Source organism: Vicia villosa, linkage group LG2 (assembly GCF_029867415.1).
Source record: "Vicia villosa cultivar HV-30 ecotype Madison, WI linkage group LG2, Vvil1.0, whole genome shotgun sequence".
NCBI lineage: Eukaryota > Viridiplantae > Streptophyta > Magnoliopsida > Fabales > Fabaceae > Vicia > Vicia villosa.
The window spans coordinates 124,305,062-124,329,038 of NC_081181.1; the positions used below are offsets into that span (position 1 = coordinate 124,305,062).

General features: G+C 32.6%; 1 long non-coding RNA gene and 5 other non-coding genes across 6 annotated transcripts; 1 reads left to right on the forward strand and 5 right to left on the reverse strand.

Moving 5' to 3' along the window:
* Nucleotides 1-812: 812 nt before the first annotated feature.
* Nucleotides 813-928, reverse strand: LOC131654252 (U5 spliceosomal RNA). Its single transcript, XR_009299297.1, has one exon. It is a non-coding gene; the product is annotated as a U5 spliceosomal RNA (small nuclear RNA).
* Nucleotides 929-1,778: 850 nt separating this feature from the next.
* On the reverse strand, nucleotides 1,779-6,734 carry LOC131651981 (uncharacterized). Its single transcript, XR_009298531.1, has 3 exons — nucleotides 6,461-6,734; nucleotides 4,290-5,757; nucleotides 1,779-2,737 (listed from the first exon to the last, which is right to left on the reverse strand). It is a non-coding gene; the product is annotated as an uncharacterized LOC131651981 (long non-coding RNA).
* Nucleotides 1,829-1,902, forward strand: TRNAV-AAC (transfer RNA valine (anticodon AAC)). The gene has a single exon. It is a non-coding gene; the product is annotated as a tRNA-Val (tRNA).
* LOC131654215 (U1 spliceosomal RNA) lies at nucleotides 2,980-3,140 on the reverse strand. Its single transcript, XR_009299264.1, has one exon. It is a non-coding gene; the product is annotated as a U1 spliceosomal RNA (small nuclear RNA).
* Nucleotides 3,904-4,055, reverse strand: LOC131654224 (U4 spliceosomal RNA). Its single transcript, XR_009299272.1, has one exon. It is a non-coding gene; the product is annotated as a U4 spliceosomal RNA (small nuclear RNA).
* Nucleotides 5,366-5,482, reverse strand: LOC131654238 (U5 spliceosomal RNA). Its single transcript, XR_009299283.1, has one exon. It is a non-coding gene; the product is annotated as a U5 spliceosomal RNA (small nuclear RNA).
* Nucleotides 6,735-23,977: the final 17,243 nt, after the last annotated feature.

Sequence of the window (23,977 nt, forward strand, 5' to 3'; positions counted from 1 at the left end):
TCAAATGCAATTGGTCCCATGGACATTTGATTCACCATTTGAAAAATATGAATCAAGACATTACAGGTCATTTTCAAAGTCAACAAAAAGACACTTTTTTCAAAAGGACACACAAGGAGCATGGAAAATCATTTTGACATGAGACCAAAGACATTGGTTAGAGGACTCTTTGAGGTTTCCAAAAAGTGCAAGATCTCTCTCATATGATAAATATTGAGGGATTTACACCTTGTTGAAGTTGGCTAAATTTTGGGAAAATGCATGAAACCAACATTGATCAAAAATGTATTTTTTCCAAATGGGGCCAAGTTTTCATGATCCAAACATGTCTACCATGATGTAAAGGGCCTCCCACGACCAAGACAAAGCCCACATCATTTTTGTTCCATTTTTGATTTAATTTTATCATATTTAAGATTAAATTGAAAAAGGAAAATGGAAGGATAATGCATAGCTTAAATCTTAAGCATGACTCATCAAGGAATCTTCAATTTTCTGCAGCAAAATGAAGTACAAGGCAAGAGAAGTGAAGAAGAGCAAGACTTAGTCAAATATTCAAAGATTTTTAATATTTAAAAATCAAAGTTTCAACAAAGACATAAATGCTTCTAGCTTAGTTTTTAAGCACCTCTTGGCTTATATAAAAGCTAGCATACTCCATCAAATAGGAGAGACATGAAAGAGACACGAAAAGCTGGTCATAACATCATCAAGTGCTCAAAATGTTAGAAAATACACCACAGGGAAATATGATACATCTAGTTTTATTGAAATATTAAAAATATAGAGCCAAATAGGAACTATTATTGAGGAGCCCTCAAATTGAGGACTCTTCCAAAAACTAGCATATGCCGCTAATTGTGTTGCTGACACGGTATTCTTTAGTAAAAGGCGAAAGAATAGTTCGCTATGTCATCATCACACGGCTCCGTAGTTTACAGTAGTAGAGGTCCTTACATTTTATATATAAGCCGCATAGTTTGTATGTGACTAGTTTAGTTTATTTTACATAGTAGACAATACGGGACTTCAGTTTGTTATCCACTCACTTAACACTACCTTAAATAACAAACGTATCCGAGTCTAGTGATAATTGAATTTTATTGCTAATAGAGCACAAGAAACAACAAAGTACTAACTCACCTTGCAACAAAGGAGTTGTATTGAGCTAATTGATCTGTTCCATCTATAAAAACCTCACCATTTTCATCATCAAAATTTACCATGGCTATAGCATACAAAACAACCCTGTAGAAAACCAAGAGGATTTACCTTAGTGTTATGCATGTATGGTAAATAGTTAGACTTAACATATTTAATATAAACACCAATGAAAGAAGATATACAACACCCTCACCAAAATGTGTAAAGCACATAGAGTATAAAGACTGAGCTACTGCCAAACATCAGATTTCACCGTGGGAAGAAGACAACTCCATTACTTCCTCAGAAATCTTCTCATCCACAAATGTTACTAAATAAGCTTGAAGAACTCTTAACCTTTTTAACCTAAACTTCATTTGCCCCATCGACGTATTTGAACTCCAAGTACTGTTATGGTTTCTCTTCCAAGAAAATTCTTTGTAAAAACCATGCAATTTTTAATGAAAATCTCCATATGACAACTTAAGATTGATTAAGGAAATGAACTACCGCTAAATAAATAAAAGTACTTTAGAAACATATTAACAATGTGACCTATATAATCTTACAAATCATGATAAGGTGGCCCCAGCTTGTTGAAATGGTAACATCATTAGTGCTGCTTTGTTTGGTTTATTCATTTATTACGGATAGTAAAAGGAATATTGCAAATTAAAGAACATGTGGTTTCGTGGTGTAGTTGGTTATCACGTCAGTCTAACACACTGAAGGTCCCCAGTTCGAGCCTGGGCGAAGCCATATTTTGATATTTTTTCCATTCATTCGTTGGTCATGCTAGTATGTGATTTTTTGCTACCAAGATGCAAGCTGCACATGAAAGTTTTGAAGCTTTGGAGAGTGAAGTTGAAGGGCTAGAGAAAGGCTTAGAAAGTGTATTTAGGCGTTTGGTAGCATCCAAATTTTAAGGATCTGCTGAGGATTAAAATTTTTTGTATAGACATAAGTCGATATCAAGTGTAAATTGTAAAATATTAACCATAGAATAAAAGTAGAATAGTTCCTTTTTTTAATGAAAATATAGATGATACAATGAAAATGGTTCATAATTCTAGTTACTACCACTTTAGAATATATCAGCTGGATTTACTAAACTAGATGGTAATACATTTTTGGTTTTGCAACAAAATGCTAAGGAAATATACAAAGAAGAGGACTCTACTTTTTGGAAATATTAAAAATATAGAGCTAAAATTGAACTATTATTGCAGAGCCCTCAAATTGAGGACTCTTCCAAAAACAAGCCTATGCCGCTAATTATGACGCTGACACGATATTCTTTAGTAATAGGCGGAAGAATAGTTCGCTATATGTGAGTAGATTAGTTCCTTTTACGCAGTAGACAATATGGGACTTTAGTTTGTTATCCACTCATTTGAACATTAAATAACTAAAGTATCCTAGTCTAGCGAAAATTTAATTTCACTGCAAATATATCACATGAAACAACAAAGAGTAATAAGTTACCTTGCCACAGAGAAGCTGTGTATTGAGCTAGTTGATCTTTCCATCTTAAAAAATCTCACCATTTTCATGATCATCAAAATCTACTCTGGCTATAGCATACCAAACAATCCTGTAGAAGGATTTACCTTAGTGTTACATGCATTTACTATAAACAGTTAAACTTATATTACAACATGTCCTTTTAGGGTTCTTAACATACACTTAATCATTTTTCTTTTTTGGAGAAGAACATACACTTAATCATTTTACTAACGGAAAAATATTTATTCTGAGACAAAAAATTAAGGGATCCAAAATCCCAATAACTATATAGTGATTTAGAATTTTAACAGAAACATTAAACTCAATTGGGAAGGGGCCGCGCGAACGCAGACCCCCACAGCAACAAATTATGATGTAGGCTCCACCACTTGGGTAGACCTTAGGCTAGCACCCCTCCTAAGTGCAATGGAGGTCACTTGCCTAGGCCATGGACCTTATTGATCATCCATTGACCCCATCCAGGTAAGTATGTTTCAACGAATCACCCACTTGTTCTTTATACCCCATGTTCCATACTATTCACTCTAACAATTCCGATGTGGGACAAAGATAACATGATATAGATTCATTCAAAGTAGCATTAAAGGAAAAAATATCATTTAAGTGTAACTCTTAACAGCATTTATTCAGAAAGATAACCGTCATTTTTAAACCAAAACTAAGTCGTAGTTGTTCCCAAGATTTAGTGCTTGAGTAGTATGTATAACTTGGTGGATCAATAATTTATACACATTTGCCACCTCCATTGGGATCCAAATAGATAAAGGGTCATTCTAACGTGTGCCCTAAGGGCACATGTTAAGGATACTATAATTAGAAAAAGTTAAATGTAATTAAATGCAATAGAGTCATATTTAAAGTTTCAATATATTGAATGCACGCGTTCCAAGAGAATATTTCTATAAATATCTCATTAACTTGTGCCCTTGGGGCACATGTTAGCTTTTCCCATAGATAAATTATGTATATCTCCTCATTTTTCCTTTATCCTCATTTTTAAACAATTATTTATATGTACATCTTTGCTCTTGTTATGAAATTAACTGAGATCAAATCTTATCATTCATATATCAGTTTTTATTTTGTTTTAGTTAAAGTTATTAGTCTGGAAAAAGCAGTGGAGGAGAACAAAATAGATTGTTTAAATAAATTGAAAAACTAATAAATACTTAAAAGGAGAACAAAGTGAGTTTGCTTCTTAAAACAAATTCAAACATTGAACTAAAATTGTAGGACTTTACCCCAAAGGGGAGTCCTTCCAGAAATTCTCAAAGGCTTGAGTTGAACCCAAGCCTAAGAGGGGGTTTGGAAATAGTTTTCAACCAGCAATAGACGCGCCTCGGTTAGAACCTCACTAGCTGCGTCATTGCCCCAAGCGCAAAGATAAAATCAAATATAGAATAAGCTTCCTTTATATATAACTTCAAACTTATCTAATTCCTCACTTTAGCAATGTGGGACTAGAAAGTACAGCTAAGACAAGCAAATATTATACAGCAAAAAATAACATTACAGTAGAAAAATAGCCCAACTACCAAAGATATTTTGTTCCGATGAAAAGAATCAGCACCAAGACAATTGAATTTCAACGCAAACATAGCACATGAATAAGAACTCACCTTGCAACAGAGGTGTTGTATTGAGCTAAACGGTATATTCCATCTTTTATTTAAGCGAGTCTTCAGCGACATCACCATTTTCTTGATCAAAATATACCATGCCTATAGCATTCAAAAGAATCCTGTAGAAGACAAAGAGGCTTTACCTTAGTGTACAGACGCAAGACAACAGGTTATGCATGCCATATAAACAGTTAGACATGACATACTTTATTCAGAAAAACAAAATACCAATGAAAGATGAAACAAACAGTACTCGTCATAAAAGTGTGAGGGTATCATGAAGAAGAAAAACAGGTTTTTGAACTTATTTGCATTGTTGCCAAATCGTTTCAATCCTAGTTATGAGGCCCGGCAAAGATGCAACAATCTTGTGCATACCAGGATCGAAAAATTAGGTCTCTCTATCTATCATGAAGCATGTGGTCTATATATGGATGTTGCTGCAGCGGCTTGCAAGGATCTCGAGGCACGATTCTCGCAAGGAGACTGTGTTCGCATTGTTGAATAGTGAAGAGTTCAACAGTTTAAAGAAATTCTAGGAAGAAGATGCAACTATTAGTTTTCTCGTGGGATTGAATGTTTAAAGAAACTCTAGGAAGAAGATGCAACTATTAGTTTTCTCGTGGGATTGAATGAATCCCTTTGCAGTAGTACTCAGTTTAAAGAATCAAGGACATAAGGGAAATTTTGGTGTTTCAAAGGTTTTATCCAATCACTGGATTTCACTTAGAGTATAAAAAGTAAATAGTGTTTAGAAACTAGTCAATTATCAAGTTCACATGTTATTAAGGGGAAAATATCAAAAGTGTGTCTAAGAGTATCTCCTATTATTCCATTTGTCTAATGTTTGCATATGAAAACTTATTTGAATATGCAAAGTGATTTGAATATGATTTTCCCACTTTTAAAGCAACAAGAGGTCCTTAAATGTTTAGCTGATAGTGAATCCAGAATAGTGACAAATATGTTCAGAATAGTTAAAATTATGTTAAAAGTATTGAGATTGATTTAAAAAACTCGAGTGAAATTGCAGAGTCCTATGTAATACTGATATACTTGAACTAAATTTGCAGAACCCTCAATGAAGAGGACTCTTCCAAAAACTGGCGTATGCCGCTAATTGTGACGCTGACACGGTATTCTTTAGTAAAAGGCGAAAGAATAGTTCGCTATGTCATCATCACACGGCTCCGTAGTTGATAGCAATAGAGGTGCTTACATTTTATATATAAGCTGCATAGCTTGTTTTATGAAGTAGACAATGTGGGACTTCAAATCTCACTTGATTCCTACCTTTAATTACTAAAGTATAGCAACAATTGAATTTCAATGCAAATACAGCACATGACTCACCTTGCAACAGAGGAGTTGTATTAAGCTAATTGATTTGTTCCATCTTTAAAAATCTCACCATTTTCATTGTCAAAATCTACTACGGCTATAGCCTATAGCATACAAAACAATCCTGTGGAAGACAAAGAGGATTTACCTTAGTGTTATGCATGCACCGTAAACAGTTAGGCTTGACATATTTCATCAAAAACACCAATGAAAGAAGGTAGTCATGGATAGAGTATATAAATTGAGCACTGCCAAACAACAGATTTCTCTTAGACTATAAAAAAGCAACAGCTTCTCTTATGAAAACTACATGATCTTTCCAAACCTCAATTCTATTCTAGCCTAGTGGTGCTTAACTGGAGCATATAGCATTGAAAACTACATACCTATATTCCTTAAAATTAACATCAAAAAGGCATTTGAATCTTGATACATAAGATTTTAACTTTTTTATCAATCATTTTTGGCAGAGAGGTTTCATCAATAGTTGAAACATTTTAGAGTTATGTAGCACCGACACTTCAAAAAAGGTGTGTCAGTGTCCCCGAAACCTATAATAACACTTGTGATTACATTTAATCCGAAACCTATATGACACTTTTATTACATTTAATTTATTATTTTTCTAAAAATTATTATCGGTGTCGACGTGTCATTGTCAGACGTTTCCGCCGTGTCGTGTTTCCGGTTAGAGTGTGTCTTGGTTCTACTGTCTGACAGACTCAAAACCCTTTTTTCTTCAATCATGTTTTTGCTACAGAACCAAAAAATCATTTGCAAATTTTTACGAAAAAAAGATTTATTGAGAAAAGAATGACATTGTTTACCTTGCTTGGTTCATAGATGATGGAAGCTTCTTGTTTGGTGTTGATGCGGCGGTTTACAAAGCTTTGCAAGTGGAAATGGAAACAGTAAAAAAGGGAACTCAGATCGTCTCCCTCTCCAAAACATCTTCTTCAAAACATAGAGATTGCTGCTCCAGTTATCAAAATCATAACGCACTAAAAAATCTCAGCAGCAGTAGGAAGACGAAACGTTTATCCATTTTTTCCCTCTGATTGTGTTTTGGTAAAGTGTTTTATTTTAGTTCCTGGACTTGTTGCCACGTAACTAACTATGTTCAAGCCAACAATGCACTAATGGTTGATTTACTAACACATACTCCATTTCATTTTAGTTATGTATAAATAAATAAATATAATGTATTATTAAAAGAATCTCCTATAACATTTCATGGGGTTATTAGGTATTATGTGGGCTTAAAGTTGCCCATCTGCTTTCGAAAATAAAATAAATCTCTGGAAGTACTTTTATTTACTTAGCGTGAAAACGTTCTGTAGGTGCATCTACGGAATATGTCTGTATGTATATCAACGTAAATAAGTCAGATACAAAATAACGACGATAAAAAAAAACATTTATAGATTAAAATCGGCATTACATTAATGATTTCAACTATAAATTAAATATTACATTTCAATAGCTACGTGGACGCTTGCACGTCTCTAGAATTTGCTCGACTGTTCTTTGAACTGTTGCTACGAACTCGAGCGGGATTTTCTCTTCGAAGTTGTAATACATTCGCCATATCGCCAAAACATCCTCTCGGTTCTTGAGCTCAAAGTTGTTATAAACGGCGTTCCCTCCGCTGTCAACTGAAGGTGAACGATACTCGAGTTTCACAACATTTCGTTTGTCTCCATAAGGTAGGCGATAGCGGATTTCGCCAATGATATCATCGAGCGAGGTGTAATCGTTGTGTTTGAACGTCTGCCCTGGTGTTCTACCGTCAGAGTGTGAGACCCTTGCGACATACCAACGAATGTTGACATCATATAGAGACATTTTTGTGTTTGTGTGAAAGACAACACAAGAAACCCCAAATTTATAGAAAACCTAGGTGAATATGGACCACCCATTTTCTGGCACAAAACTTTTCGTATGTATATCCAAGAAAAGAACCTAGATATTTTGTTTTCGCGGGTATATCTACGGAAAAAACTCATAGTTTGCAATATTTGAACCTTCTATAGAAACATCTACGGAACTTTCTCTGTTGGTTTTTTTAACACAACAGAATAATATAGCAGGACAGTATTGCATAGTTTTGGATAAAAAATGACACTTATATTACAATGTTAAATATTGCAATGTTAACTTTCCATTAGAATTATAGGCGGAGGCTATCACCAAAATCATAACAGAAAAAGTTTGTCGCTAAACAAATAATGGCTAAAAGATACTACTATAAGGTAATGCAAGAAGGCGACCTGGTACTACGACAAATGGGCATGCTCGCTCAACTGAGAAAGTTGCAACCCAATTAGGAAAGTTTGTTCCACATATTATAGAATCTCCCACCGGGAGCATATAAGCTATTGGAGTTGGATGGAAGACTCGTACCCATGACTTAGAATTTTGTTTGTTTAGAATATTTTTACAGTTGAACTATTTGTAAATTTTTGAGGGGGCATATTATCCACCTATATGTGAACTTTTAAATGATTATTAGAAGGGGGACTTTTGATTTGAGTACCATGCATGTTGGACTCTCACATGAAGGTCCTTGTCGCTTATAAAGGCAATATACGAACACGGTGGAATTCTACGAGAAAATCGTTGTTGCATGTTAAGTCAATAAGAACATGTTAGACTTCCATAGGAAGATCCCTGCCACCTCTAAAGGCAATACATGATTACGCTGAACTTCCACAGAAAGATAATTTCCACCTCTAAAGGTAATATGTGAACACTATAATCTTCCACAAGAAGATTAATGTCGCCTCTTAAGGCAATACGAATATGTTGAATTTCCACATGAAGATCCTTACTGTAACACCCCAATTTTTAATTATTTCTTTTAATTGAAATTATAATATTTATTTGAGTGATGTATTGGATTAATAGAGTGATGTTGAACTTCCACATGAAGATCTTTACGCATCAATATGCTTGGTCCTCGCATGATACACCTGATCGTTTGTGAAATAAATTGAACGGTGCCTATCATAATGCAGTTGAACTCCACCTTGCTCAAGATCAAAGTACCAATTTTCACTCCTTCTTTTCTCTTTTTATGTAATGTTGTACCGTGTAGGACAACACTTTACTTTATCTCTTTTTTGGTTTTGCAGATTATGGACAGAAGTTTGGTCTTGAGGATTAAAGCAAGAGTTAGTCACTAGGTCAAAGACTTTATGATACAGGTTTTTTACTTCCTTATTTTTCTCTTTTTCTTCTTTTTTTTTTGTAGGGACAACTTTAGATGACTTCTCTTTGTGTCCATACTTGAATTTTGACTTGGATTTCTGAACTTTTGAATTGCTTTGTTGAAATTTGCTAATTCCACTTGACTCGGGCTTTTGAACTTTTTGAATAGTTTTTGTTGAATTTTGCTAATTCCACTTGACTTGGGCTTTTGACCTTTTGAGTTGTATTGCTGAATTTGTTAATTCCACCATTTGTTCTTTGTTTCATGAACCAGTGGTGTAAGAAGAAATGGTATAAAAAGAAATGGACTTGAATTTGAATGAAATTTGGATATTCTTAAATCACGAATTTCTTTAGATGACCTTAAAACTTGGAATGATCCTTTTTATGTAATTCTTGAATGGAAATGATGGAACATCCTTGAAATAATGTGAAACAAAAATGTTTTTGCATTATGAACTTGGAAATGTATTGAATCTTAAATCGAAACTTGAAGTAATGACCTTGAACAAAGCTCTCGAATTTTGAATGAACAATGTATTTAAGATGAATGAAAGAACTCTCTTAAATTTAACAATTTGAAAAGACAATGATTCACAATTCTTACACACAAGTTTTTCTTTTTGATCATTAATCATCTTTTCTTTTTCATCCTTGAGTTCCTTTTTAATTGTTTCTACTTTCTCTTCTAAGGACAAAATTTGTTTTTCTTGAGATGTTATAGTTTTATATAATTTTTTGCATTCATTTAACAATTCATCTATAGCACCTTGTGCATCATTTTTAGATAGTAAATTCGTTACTAACCTCATTGTCTTCATCATCAGAATGGTGTGAGGCCATCAATGCCAGATTTGTATATTCTTTGCTTTTGGAATCGGATGATGAACTTACTTCATTGTCTTCCCATGCTATATATGCTCTCTTTGATTTTTTATCTGTATTTCTCTTGAAGTATTTATTCTTGTTTTCAAGTGTAGGGCATTCACTTTTGACATGTCCTTTTTCTCCATATTCAAAGCATTTAACCTTCCTTGTTGGTGCTTCCTCTTTAATGATCTCCTTTTTCCTTTCTTTTCTTAGAAATTTTTCAAACATTTTAATAAACTCATTATCTTCTTCACTAGTGGATTCATCCTCTTGATTGTTATCATGATGTTTGACTCTTGTCTTTAAGGCAATGTCTTTTGAATCTTTTACTTGAATTTCATGTGTTTCAAGTCTTCCGAGTTCTGTTTCATATTCTTGAAGTTTACCGGACAAGGTTGTGGAGGTCATTTTTTATAGATTCTTTTTCTCGGATATCGCTGTTACTTTCGGTTGCCATTCTCTTGTTAAATATCTAAGCACCTTTAGATTTTGTTCCTCGGTAGAGACTTTCTTTCCAAGAGCACTCAAATGATTTATTAAGTGAACGAATCTTTTTTGTAAATCAAGGATTGGTTCTCTGGGCTGCATTCTGAATAATTCATATTCTTAACTTAAAGTATTTAAACGAGATCTCTTAACTTCAACGGTTCCTTCATGAGTTTCGACTAAAGTATCCCATATTTCTTTTGTCGTTATGCATGCCGAGACACAAAAGAATTCATCCATACTAAGTGCACCTTGAAGAAGATTGATTGCCTTTTTATCATAGAGGACTTTTTTATTATCATCATCATTCCATGAAACTTTAAGCTTTGTTGATTCAACGCCATCGACAACAGTTGTAGGAACAAAGGGACCATTTTGGACTGCTTCCCATACTTCTTCTCTTTGTGCTTATAAGTGAGCCTTCATTCGGATTTTCCAAAAGTCAAAGTATTCGCCACAAAACAATGGAGGCTTGTTGTTACTACCACCATTTTTGAAAACAGGATTTTGATTTGCGGAAGCCATTCTGGATCTTTAGGAACAAGTTACCTATAACTTGCTCTGATGCCAATTGTAAGTTTATTGAGTGCGCCTTAAAGGGGTGAATTAGGACTTTGAAGATTTATCCGGTTTTTGAATACTTGTACTTATTTTTCTGATTTGGTGCAAGAGTTTATACATATATTTCTTTCTTTTATGGTTTGAATTTGTGAAAGCGGTAAATGCAGAAAAGTAAAGAACACAATGATGTATACTGGTTCCCCTTATAATTCGAGAGTACCCCAGTCCCCTTTCAACATTAAAGAGATTTCACTATTGTTAGATCTTTGTACAAGACTCCTCCTACAATCTTCTAACAAAACCACCAAGAACAATCCTCTTGGATTTTCACTAAGTATATTAAGAGAAAAATCCTCTCTTAATGACTTTCTTGCTTCCAACAATCCTGGACAACAAGAACAATTAACCAAGTAGAACAAGAAAACAATCCTTTCCTTTCTACTAACTTGTTTCCAACAATCCTGGATAACAAGAATACAATAAGTATTTGATTTTGTATAAGAGTTTGAATAGTAGAACAATGTATCAATCACTTGATTGATCTTCCCTTCCAATGACAATATTTCACAATTCTTAAAGTAATAGATTGCTCAAGTATTTTCTAGTTTGGATGACATGAAAGTGTGTAGAAAATATCTTGACAATGATTGAAGAATAACAATGTGAAATTCTGAAAATTTCTAAGAGTTTTTTTGATTGGAAGAGGTGGCGAATGAATTTGAAATTTTGAGTATATATAGATGTTCATAACACCCCTTGAAATATCACAAGTTTCTGTAGATTAATCATGAACAATTGCCAAGATTAAAGGAAATGTTTCAATGAAAAGGTATGTGGAAAGGTGCTATGAAATGCTGCTGTTTTTCAAAAAAACGTATAGGGGAAATCGATTTCCCTTAGCATGAAATCGATTTCATGCATGTAACGTTAACAAAATTTCAAAAACAAACAGTGGGAAATCGATTTCCTCTTTAGGTAAATCGATTTCCATAGTGCAAAAAGTTAATTTTTGCTTCTGGAAATGTTTTAAGACAGTGGCAAATCGATTTCATGTTATGGTAAATCGATTTACCCACTGTAAAACTTGAACAAAAGATTTTGCAAATGTTTGTTATTATCATGAATGGTCTATGTAATGGTTGGTTGATTTCTTGAGCATCTAAGACTTTAGAGAATGTAAGTATAGTCATTATACCTTCTTGAAGTGCAAGCTTGATTCCAAAGCCTTGATCCTTGATATTTTAACTTTAACAACTCATCTTTGCATTCTTGTTATTTAGAGATTCGTGTTCATCAAAAATAAAGTTCTTTATTGAATCTTGACTTAACATGGTCGACAAGGTAAATACTGCATAATAAATACTGCTTAACCACTTACATCATCTGCTGCAATTCGGATCGTTACTGACATGGATCCACATATCCTCCAGGAACACAACCTAAATAAATACAGAGAAAACTGAAATGAACATGAAATTGAAAGATCGCAATATTCAACATGGTTGACGAAAACAATAACTTGATAGATAATTTCAAGTTGACACCGTTAAATTTAATATGATAAAACATCAACAACCACAAATCTGAAACAGAAAAACTAAGAAAATCATTGGTTTGGAACTTTCATCGAACACTTTGCATGCAACTTGTTTAATCCCGGAGATGCCACAATACTAAAACAAACCATTCCCAAACATGAAAACAAATCTTTACCATAAATTCCATTATACACATACAGTAGTAAACACCGTTAAACAACAAACTTACGAACCGAATCTCTATCAGAAAGAGTAGTCTCATAGGACATAAACCATCTTACTTCGCAAAAGCCAACAAAACACAAAATGAATTATGTATCAAATTAGTACCTAAAAATATTAATTGCCAACAAAACATGTTTCAAAATGAAAAATCTAATAACGTCGGTGCTGATAATTTGTCAAAAATGTTTACATGCTAATCAATCTGTTTTCTTTTAAGTTGTTTTCTTACAATCATATGTTCATCTACAAAGTTCAAATACAACTTAAAATTAAATCTCACAAAGTCAATCCAAACTAAGCATTACCTGTTGTTTTAGTTATCAATCAGAAGGACTTACCACTCAAACTTTAAATTCCACAGTAAGAAACCCTAAAATATGCACATATAAACAACATCAAAAGAAAAAAGAGAAAGTTGAAACTAATCCTGTTTCAGAATAGTTCGTCGCCCACTACGAACCAACACCGACAAATCATCCATAACCTAAGTTGAGTTTTAGTATCAAAATGAAGAAAAAAATAAACAAAATAGATGATAAAGAGGAAGTTCTTTATAGATTGGTCGTTTATTTAGTTGAGAAGGCGAAGCAAGATACATAGTACAAAAAGAGAAGTGATTGTTAAAGATGAAGATATTGTGGAAGAATTGCAAACGATGGAAGGAAAGAGAAAGAGTTTTCACAAAAGTGTGGTTGGTAAAGCAGTCAAATTTAAATTTTGATACCATATGGTTGGAGAAGTGCGTTAACGGATGTGGCCAATTGTTGAGCAAGTAAGGGAAACATATTAACTTCATTTTTTTCGAATCAATTTTTTTAAAAATTAATCGTTGGATAGAAACATAATATCATATATATCATACCTATAAAATTTAAAAATAATCTATAATAACTTACTATACCATCAAGATATTCAAAGATTAACGTCAAAATGAACTTTCATATAATGTAAATTTAGATGTAATTCAATGATATAGTAAATCATTATAGATTAATCTCAAACTTTATAGGTATCAATATGATAGTATGTTTCAATCCAACGATTGATTTTTTTTTTAAATAATCAAAATTAAGTTGTTGAGCGAGTGTAACTCGTAGTGTAACTCTTCGGGTGTAATTTGATCTCTCTCTCTCTCTCTCTCTCTCTCTCTCTCTCTCTCTCTCTCTTTCTCTCTTTCTCTCTCTCTCTCTATATATATATATATATATATATATCTATATAATTGTTTCCAATGGACACTTACCATTTATATTGTAATTAATGTAGGAGGGTTGCCTGTGTATATCGAAGGAGAAGTTGCGCGCCAGTTCGACACGATTTGCACAAGTTTTGCGTTTGATATCAGAGTGAATCATGTTATACCTCTTCGAAAAGAGAATCGTCCAAAAAGTCTGACTCACTGTTTTGCAATGACCTGTGGGAATATCAAGTGCTAAACATATGATAAAATACATGGTTGCAAGTGCAAAACCTGTCAGATATGCTCTGAAATCCACCAGAAAGAGAAAATAAAACTCTGAATTTTAATATAATGAAAGATAATCCTTATGGTCATGCCAAATGTCTTATACATAAAATAAAGAAACTCCAATGGGCCTTTATCAAAACAAAATTAAATAAAAAACAAATAAAACAAAAATTGCAAAAATTGTATAATATAGTAAAATGTTGTTTTAGGACTTGAAACGAACTTAAATGGCTTAAAAACTCATAGGTCAATGCAAAGTAGAAAATTGAACTTCTAGGCCGATTCCATTTCCATAAAGGTATAATATGAGTCATTCTGACATCGAAAGCCAAACTTAAGCAAATGTTGCGCAAATCTGTAGCACACACATGATAAGTGCCAAATTGTAGTTATTTTGTGTATAATTTTGTTGCACTTATCTTCTCTTTTTCCTCAATTTAGACGCGTTTTAGTGTATATTACATACAATACGTATACTTTGCGTTTAATCGAGTTTTTGATTCATTTATGTACCGACTAATAGTTTTCTATTCTTTTTGTAGGTATTTGAGCATGTATGGAGCATTGAGTAATAAAGCTTCAAGGATGCAATTTTGGATCAATAAAAAGAGAAGCAATTGAAGAAATAAAAAGTGCAGACTGGTGTGATTCGCCCGACAGAGCAATTAGCTCGTCGGGCGAGTGAGGAAAATAATTGCAAAGTTTCTGCCTTGGGCCGCCTCTCGTTCGTCGGGCGGAAGATGAAGGAGTCGTCGAGCGGATCAATTCATTTGCCGGGCGAAATTAGATATTTTTGCCACTTAATGACGTGGCAGAGGTTGTGTGGCCAGGAATAAAGGTCTCGCCGGGCGGAGCAATTGGTCTCGCCGGGCGAAAGTTGCGGGACAGATTTGTGTATATAGTTTCATTTCATTTTTAGGGTTATGGTTTTGGGAGGCCAATTTTAGAGTTCTCTCAACTCCATCACCTCATTTCTTGTTAGATTAGGAGTAGATAACAACATTGGATCTTGCAATTGGTGGATTGGGAGTGTATTCTTCATCCATTGGTGTTGACAACCCAAGACATGTTTTCTTTCTCTTTCTCTCTTCTCTTTGTAATTTCCATTGTTGGGTTGTTTGTATGTATCTCCTTTGAACTCATGTATATTTGTTGATCCTTATGTTGTATAAAGCTTGCTTTCATATCTTTGTGGATTATTATCTTGGATTTTGCTTTGTTGCTAATGTGTTTGAGTTTCTATGGAGACGTAGGGCTCTAATGCTTATCTAGGATAATATTCTATTAACTTAATTGTAAAGATGGATTAGGTTGATAATCACTTCGTGTCAGTGCTTAATGCTTCTGAATGGTCGTGTTTGTCTGAGAGATCGACATCTACGGGAAGTTCGGATATCTCATGTGTTGTTTAGGTGGTTGAGAGATCGTCACTTAGATAATATTGTGGGTAGTATTGTTGACATGTGATAACATTGATAGGTTACAAGTTGAGTATGTTCGGTCAATAAGTTTAAGTCTGTGAGAACTAGATCATATTCCAGCTTGACAATTCTATTCTATTAAGGAATGGGTAGTTTTCTTGTTGATACATTTACTTTCCTGCACATTTGATAACCAAACTCAAGAACGAATTAATTGATCGAATGACACACATCTCTGTGGACTACGATACGATATAACTATATCACCCGAGAATAATATCCTACTTACTTTTGCTTGCCGCTTTACCACCATAGCAACACACGTACACACATCTTACATATCCCCTCACGTTAAACACAATGCATTGCAATTCTCATAATACAACTCACACATTCTAATTTATTTTCTTTTGTCAAGAAAAACTAGTAACAAACTCGTGCTTTCGCACGGGTTCGGGTTTAAGATGCACATTTGTTTTTAAAATATAATAAAAATGTAAAAAAATAATAAAATAGGTTTATCAAAAAAAATATTATTTATAAAAAACATGTATATGGATCATAGATAACATTTATCTATGTATAAAAGTATTTGAAAGAACTTTATACTTTCTCTGTATGGTATGTGCATTTGTTTACAAAATTTAACAAAAATGAAATAAATAAAATAAAACTATTTAATCAACAGAGTTTATTGTTTATAAAAGAGATAATAAACCTCTATATGTAAATTGTGTAATATTGAGTATTATATTAAAACGTTAAATATGTTTTTGGTCCTTATAAATATTTCAAATTTGATTTTTAGTCACTATAAAAAAATATTGACTTTTAGTCGCTATAAAATTAGTCATACAATTTGCCATTTTTGATAATTTTAATATTAAATGTCATATTATTTTTAAAAAGGTAAAATTGTTTATAAATAGTATCTTTAATATTGAGTGTCATACTATCAGAACAAATCTCAAAATAAGTAGATGATCATTAATTATTTCTTTTTAATTATAACATCAAATAGTTAACTAATAATTTTATAGAATTGTTAGGCTCATTCTTTTTCTTCTTCTTTTTTTTAGGAAATTATTATACTCTTTCATTGACAACTTTTCTTAATAAAGTGACACTCAGAATAAGACTAAAGAATAACTCATTTTTATTATTATTCTTTTCTACTAAACAACATTCTTGATGAAAAAATTCTCACTATGCCATCAAGTTATCATCAACAACTATTATAATTTGACTATATTTTACTCAATCATATACAAACAACTCTAATATGTGTAAGGAAAAAAACTACAAAAGAAGTTAACTTATTCTACAATGCATGCATGCCATAATTTGTTTCAACCATTTCCATTAATGAAAGTGGTTTCAGGTTTCAGCCAACCCTTCCAAATTACTTTGACTTCCGCTTTAACCTTTTTTATCAAGAAAATAATAAAATCATTAATAACATTATAATTTACAAAACAATGAAACTATTGAGTAAATGATTTCTTATCAAGTATATATACCTCAATGCATTTACAACAAATAAATAAATTGATTCAGCATCAGTGTTTATGTCAAAAGATAAGCCTTCAATAAGACAATCCAACAGACCTTAAACTTTGATTCACACTCCAAATTACCCAAACTAATCAAACTCTTTGAAATTCATAAATTATATCACAATGATGTACAATACACAACCATAGAACGACATTGACATAAATTTTATACTGGTTTTACACCGAATGTGACAACTAATGAGAATCATGGTGTCAATACAAACATCAACATCCTGTGCATGCATGATAAACATCAACACAAACTTTTCACTTCCAAACACATGATGAAAACAATATAAGAATATCATTACCAATTCCTTTTGTTTCCTCTTGATCTATCATAAGCCCCCTGTCACCTTCATACCTCGTTGTTAACTTAAGCATTAGAAATTCATGTTTATTTCAATATAGAAATCCATACTTCCTTCAATATAGAAATCTTTCAAATATTATTTACTATAATTCAAGTACAGCGTGCTACATAATCATTAGGCTAGCATTAAGAACATGAAAGATAAAAACATTTCATAAGAAAAATCTTAGTTCATATGTAATCAGTTGCTCAAGGCTAATCAATTGAAAATTGCCTAAGAATATATTTCTTGAAATTGTTAAAGCATAATTTCAGATAGAGACAACCTTTCTTCGTCATTAGTTAGGGTGATCTCGTTTGTATTGCTTATAAATAGTTTATGAGGGCTGGCCCCAAGGAACACCTGGAAGACAAGAAAGAGTGAACATACCAAGTAATCATACAATGACGAAATCATACCACTCAAACATCCAACAATCCAATGAACTACATCAACCTTTAAAAATATCACAGTCATATTCAGACCATTCAAATCACATTTTTCATTTTGCTATCAACAAAAGTTCAAGAAATTGGTTAAAAAACAATGATAGGAGAATTCTGCTTCAAAATTTATGCTCCTTAGCAATGTCAATTGCATCAAAAATTCTACTCTAATTAGTATCCAAAGTGAATCTAAACACATAACAACATAAGGAAGAAAACTTATCATCAAAAATTCAGTATTATCTCTTTGATCTATACATGTAAGTATTAGGAAAAAAATGTAACCCTGTGTCATCTATCTGATGTATATTATAAATAACTTCACTTTTTGGTTAAATATTATCCTAAGTATCCCTAAATGTATCAAAACATATATTTAGAAAGAAAAAAAAATTATATTGGAATTTTTCTCCTTGGGATATTTCCCAGTTCCTATTATGGTTCCACCCATACCTACCCCAGACACAAATGCATCAATTTTTCCATCTATGCCTTTCCATGTCTCTGGACCGGTAGTTTATACTGTATCTGCAAACTTAACAATAAATATTGCTTATAAAGTCAAGAATCCATTGTGGAAGTTACAGAACAAATGAAGCATAAAATCAAAAGGCAAGATTCAAAAAATACGATTCTTCATCAAAACCCATAAAACCAAAAGGGAAAAATTGAATCCATAAAATCAAAAGGCATAATCTGAACCCATAAAATTAAAAAACATAAAATTAAACCTAAACGCACCATGGATGCATCAATGGATACAATTCCTAAACCTAAGCTTCAATTACAATACGAACTCTTGAATTCTCCATGATCCCGCCAAAGTTCCAAGGTCCGCCGCCATGTTTACGCCACAGTTCTTACACCATTGGTTCATGAAACAAAGAGCAAATGGTGGAATTAACGAATTCAACAATACAACTCAAAAGGTCAAAAGCCCAAGTCAAGTGGAATTAGCAAAATTCAACAAAAACTATTCAAAAAGTTCAAAAGCCCAAGTCAAGTGGAATTAGCAAATTTCAACAAAGCAATTCAAAAGTTCAGAAATCCAAGTCAAAATTCAAGTATGGACACAAAGAGAAGTCATCTAAAGTTGTCCCAACAGAAAAAAAGAAGAAAAAGAGAAAAAGAAGGAAGTAGAAAACCTGTATCATAAAGTCTTTGACCTAGTGACTAAGTCTTGCTTTAATCCTCAAGACCAAACTTCTGTCCATAATCTGCAAAACCAAAAAAGAGATAAACTAAAGTGTTGTCCTACACGGTACAACATTACATAAAAAGAGAAAAGAAGGAGTGAAAATCTGTACTTTGATCTTGAGCAAGGTGGAGTTCAATAAACTTACAGACCAAAAGGTATTTATAGAGAAGAACTTTTGGTGGTTGCTTTATTGAGTTATTGTTGGTGTTTTTGTTAGTGTCGCTATTTTGTTTGATGTCTGTGATTTGAGAGTGCTTCATATGTGAAATGTAGTTTAATTGATTTTTTATGGTTCTTGAAAGGGCTAGGTCCTTCAATATTCAAGATTGTTTGTGCTCAGGCTGCTAAGAAAAAATGGGTTTAAATGGGAAATCAACTTATATATAAGAAGGCGTGTTAATGATTCTAAATATACCACTTTTAGTATTTCGTTTGATGCGCATTATCATGCAATTTGACAAAATATTTGTATTGTATCTTGATGTTTGTTATACAATTTTTTTAAGAACGAGCGTTACTCTATGGTTAGTGCAATATTTGTCGTTAACAAATTCTTGATGCAGGTACAACATGTGGAAGAAAGAGTCAAAAAATTGCTTCTTCAAATACAATAGGGACATGTGTGTTCTACTAGCATGAATTTTTTTGTAGCTGAATTTTTGAATTTTGTTGAGACTTGGCAGGAGGAAATCATAGGATATGGTATTGCAATAACAATATGTATATAACCTTCGTCGGTTCCTTCTTTCACTGTTTTAGTACCATCCAACATTTTCGATATATAAATTACATACGTGATGAATTTGGTCTGCAATAAATTAGAATTTATATTTGGTGAAGTTCATGTAAAATTAGTCACAAAAGCCGATATTGCATTCTGACTTCTCCACTTTCAGAATAGCCAGAATATTAAACTTTATACTATAGTAGCTGTTTATTTCGGTAATTGTGTTTCTCCTTTTGTTACTTGATATTAATTGTCAAAATAATATGTGGGAAAATATTTATCATGTTTGGATCAATACATAATACATTATTCTTGGTCTCTTATGTGCAATAATCTACTCATTTAAGGTGGATTTTGGGAAAACAAGGCTGACTGGTTTTTTAGAACTGAACCATAAAAGGGAATACTTCTTGGATTAGTTAACGGAACCATGCTAAGCCAAAGAAAACTAGGATTGTTACTCTTCACTTTTTTCAGTGCTGAAAGCTTAGGTTTTTATTTTAATGTGTCTATTGGATTCTGTTAGCTTTAGCGTTGCAGCAACTTAGGTGTGTACAACAAAAATGATGACCATGTTTATCTTGTGTGACTGATTTATAGTTAGAAGTTTAGCACCATTTCTACTTAAATAATTTGAATCTAGCTAACTTTTAAAAGACCTTTAATGTTAATGACCCTGAATTAACTAAATATCAATATTCTTAAATGAATCTGTAGTGGTGATATGACAAATGTCATGTAAAATTTTAAAATTGCTGGTATTAATTTGAGAGTGAAGTCGATGCTTTCTTGCTGAGAATATAAGCTACATTGTTAGTTTCTAATACATTAAAATATTTATGCAGGTTGAAGTAAACACTCAATCATCTTGCTAACACTCTGTCATGCATGGTAATCTTCTATGTGTTTTCAAGTCTATATACTTTGTCATTCTAAATGAGAACATGAAATAAAAGAACTAAAAATGCTTTGCAACTATTTCATTTAGAGTATAATATGATCATTTTCTTCACAGTGTCTATCTAAATCAACTCTGTCACTCTTTGCAATGTGTAATAAATTGTCTTTTCACTCTAGAAAATTACCAAAAATAAAGTTTTTGAATAAAAAATCAACCATTTCTTTGTTGTCTATTGTATGATAGATCTGTTATAAAGTACTTGAATGATTAACAGTTAGAGTGATATGTTTAAATAAATAAATATGAGACGATGCTTTTGTTGTGTTGTGGTTGTTGTGTGTTTAGAGAAGTTGTTCAATTCATGGAAGAATGATGAACCACCATGTTGCTGCTGCACACAATAGTTTGTTGTTAGAATTAAGTATGGAAATTATGAGGCGCTACAAGTTGGTTAAGGGAGAGGAAACATAACTATATAAAATGGTGTTCATATTAAGTTCTACACAGGCAAAGATTTTAATGACAGTTCAAGGCAAAAGACATGTGTTGGCTGTTCAGGTGTTAGTTTTGTTGGTAGTGTGACAAATAAGGCTGTCAGTGTTTGTTAAAGTTTTTTTGGCAAGATCTTTCTGATACATCTCTTAATTGAAGGAAAGGTTTAGATAAGGATTCAACGTTATCTTAAGTTGGCAATTATTTGAAACTAATTATGCAGTATCGTTGAAATAGTGAAGTGGTTGTCTATTCAAATATTATACCCCTACTGTGATAAAAGATACACTATGTATATGACAAAGACGACGATGAGTTTGAACTGAAGCTCAACCTAGACACTCAAGTTCAACATCTAACTATGAGTTTTGAATTCTTTTTTTAATGATGAAAAAATTGTATAGAATGAGTTTTTGAAAAAAAGCATATTAAGTAGCTGTTGCACCCCAATTTTTGACCTAGAGATCCCACGTCTTTTACATCATTGGCATGACAACAAGATTCATAAGCTTATAAGCTCTTAGTCGGTATTACACTAACCTTTAATGAAAATACAAAAAAATATGTCTTATGCGTGTGTTTCTTTTCTTTTATCAGGTAGGACTTTTAAATCAAGAAGCTCAGGAGGTTACATAATTAGGGTTTTGAGACGGACAAAGTCAAATATTAATTCTTAAAGACTTTCCACGTCAGGTTCATGTGTTTATCAAAGACTATTAAAAAACAAGTGTATTAGGGCTTCCCCTATGTTTGGTTCCTAAATAGTGATGTGTAAAGCTTGGTTAAATTGGCATCGAGTAAAAAGTGCTACTTGGTGGTTTAAAGTTATGGCTCAAGATTTCATAAATTTTTTAAATAAGATTGGATTGCTTATTGAATTTTTGGATTCAATACAAAAGATTAGATTGTGAATTCTTGGTTCTTACTTCTTATTCACTCACTTTTCGCTTGCAAGTTGATTTGAATTTATTTAAGTGAATTGTTTAAAACAAGTTGGCCTATGGATTTCTCATGGTGAAAAGATTTGATTCATGTGAAATGTTTATAATTTAATACAAGTTCAAAATAACTCATAAGAATTTCCTCAAATTACAAGATATCTTTCATTCATCTTAAATACATTGTTCATTCAAAATTCGAGAGTTTTGTTCAAGGTCATTACTTCAAGTTTCGATTTAAGATTCAATACATTTCCAACTTCATAATGCAAAAACATTTTTGTTTCACATTATTTCAAGGATGTTCCATCATTTCCATTCAAGAATTACAAAAAAAAAAGGATCATTCCAAGTTTTAAGGTCATCTAAAGAAATTCGTGATTTAAGAATATCCAAATTTCATTCAAATTCAAGTCCATTTCTTTTTATACCATTTCTTCTTACACCACCGGTTCATGAAACAAAGAACAAATGGTGGAATTAACGAATTCAGCAATACAACTCAAAAGGTCAAAAGCCCAAGTCAAGTGGAATTAGCAAAATTCAACAAAAACTATTCAAAAAGTTCAAAAGCCCAAGTCAAGTGGAATTAGCAAATTTCAACAAAGCAATTCAAAAGTTCAGAAATCCAAGTCAAATTCAAGTATGGGCACAAAGAGAAGTCATCTAAAGTTGTCCCTACAAAAAAAAAGAAGAAGAAAAAGAGAAAAAGAAGGAAGTAAAAAACCTGTATCATAAAGTCTTTGACCTAGTGACTAACTCTTGCTTTAATCCTCAAGACCAAACTTCTGTCCATAATCTGCAAAACCAAAAAAGAGATAAAGTAAAGTGTTGTCCTACACGGTACAACATTACATAAAAAGAGAAAAGAAGGAGTGAAAATTGGTACTTTGATCTTGAGCAAGGTGGAGTTCAACTGCATTATGATAGGCACCGTTCAATTTATTTCACAAACGATCAGGTGTATCATGCGAGGACCAAGCATATTGATGCGTAAAGATCTTCATGTGGAAGTTCAACATCACTCTATTAATCCAATACATCACTCAAATAAATATTATAATTTCAATTAAAAGAAATAATTAAAAATTGGGGTGTTACAGTAAGGATCTTCATGTGGAAATTCAACATATTCGTATTGCCTTAAGAGGCGACATTAATCTTCTTGTGGAAGATTATAGTGTTCACATATTACCTTTAGAGGTGGAAATTATCTTTTTGTGGAAGTTCAGCGTAATCATGTATTGCCTTTAGAGGTGGCAGGGATCTTCCTATGGAAGTCTAACATGTTCTTATTGACTTAACATGCAACAACGATTTTCTCGTATAATTCCACCGTGTTCGTATATTTCCTTTATAAGCGACAAGGACCTTCATGTGAGAGTCCAACATGCATGGTACTCAAATCAAAAGTTCCCCTTCTAATAATCATTTAAAAGTTCATATATAGGTGGATAATATGCCCCCTCAAAAATTTACAAATAGTTCAACTGTAAAAATATTCTAAACAAACAAAATTCTAAGTCATGGGTACGAGTCTTCCATCCAACTCCAATAGCTTATATGCTCCCGGTGGGAGATTCTATAATATGTGGAACAGACTTTCCTAATTGGGTTGCAACTTTCTCAGTTGAGCGAGCATGCCCATTTGTCGTAGTACCAGGTCGCCTTCTTGCATTACCTTAGAGTAGTATCTTTTAGCCATTATTTGTTTAGCGACAAACTTTTTCTGTTATGATTTTGGTGATAGCCTCCGCCTATAATTCTAATGGAAAGTTAACATTGCAATATTTAACATTGTAATATAAGTGTCATTTTTTATCCAAAACTATGCAATACTGTCCTGCTATATTATTCTGTTGTGTTAAAAAAACTAACAGAGAAAGTTCAGTAGATGTATCTATGGAAGGTTCAAATATTGCAAACTATGAGTTTTTTCCGTAGATATACCCGC